Here is a 1,120-nt window from a genome sequence, read left to right as displayed (position 1 = left end):
GGGAGCCGTGCCCTGGTATGGGGCTGAGCCGCGGGGCCATGCTGGTGGGACCATGCAGCGTGGTGGGACCATGCAGCGTGGTGGTGCCCGTGGAGCCATGCAGCGTGGTGGTGGCGCAGAGCCGTGCCACAGAGCCATGCCAGTGGGACCATCCGGTGTGGCAGTGCTGGTGGAGCCATGCAGCGTGGTGATGCCGTGCAGCACGATGGTGCTGGGGGGACCACGCAGCGTGGTGGTGTTGGTGGAGCCATGCAGCATGGTGATGCCGGAGGGCCATGCCACAGGGCCATGCTGATGGGACCACACAGAGCGGCATTGCCGATGGGATCATGCAGTGTGGCAACACCGGAGGGCCGTGCCGTGGGGCCGTGCCGCATGGCAGTGCCGGTAGACCCATGCAGCGCAGCAGTCCTGGAAGGCCACGCAGCACGGCGGTGCCAGTGGGACAATGCAACGTGGCGGTGCCAGTGGAGCCATGCGACATGGTGATGCTGGAGGGTCATGCCAATGGGAACCATGCAGCGTGGCAGTGCCATCGGAGCCATGCAACGTGGTGGTGGTGGGACCACGCAGCGCGGTGGGACCACACAGCGCGGCAGTGCCGGTGGGCCGTGGGTGGGGAGACGTTGGGGCACAGCAGGGGGCGGTAGCGGGGCCGGTAGCCGTAGGGGCGCAGGCGGTGGGTGAGGTGCTCCAGCGCGTACATCAGTGGACGGACGCGGCCAGGTCGGAGCAGCTCCCTGCTGCCTGCAGGACCACGTCAGGGGCGGGGCTCCCTGGGGTGGGTGGGGCCTGATGGTGGGTGGGGCTGGTATGCAAATAGGGTGGGTGGGGCCGGGAGGGAGGGTGGAGCTTGGCAACGGGTGGTGTGGTGGGTGTGGCTTTATGCAAATAGTGTGGGCGGGGCTCGGCTGTGGATGGAGGTGGTACAGGGGGCAGGGATGGAGGGATGCTGGCTGTGTGGGCGGGGCTTGGATGCAGATGTGGTGGGCGGGACTTAGCAATAGCCAGCCCTGGCTTGGAGGCTGTCGGACCCCCCCACCCCCCAATGCCACCAGCTCCTTCCCCATGGGGAACCCCCTGGTGTCCCTACAACCACCATATGCCCCCCCCCCCAAAA

The sequence above is a fragment of the Apteryx rowi genome, unplaced genomic scaffold (genome assembly GCF_003343035.1).
Source record: "Apteryx rowi isolate R43461 unplaced genomic scaffold, aptRow1 scaffold_1345, whole genome shotgun sequence".
Lineage (NCBI taxonomy): Eukaryota > Metazoa > Chordata > Aves > Apterygiformes > Apterygidae > Apteryx > Apteryx rowi.
This window is presented reverse-complemented; position numbering follows the sequence as displayed.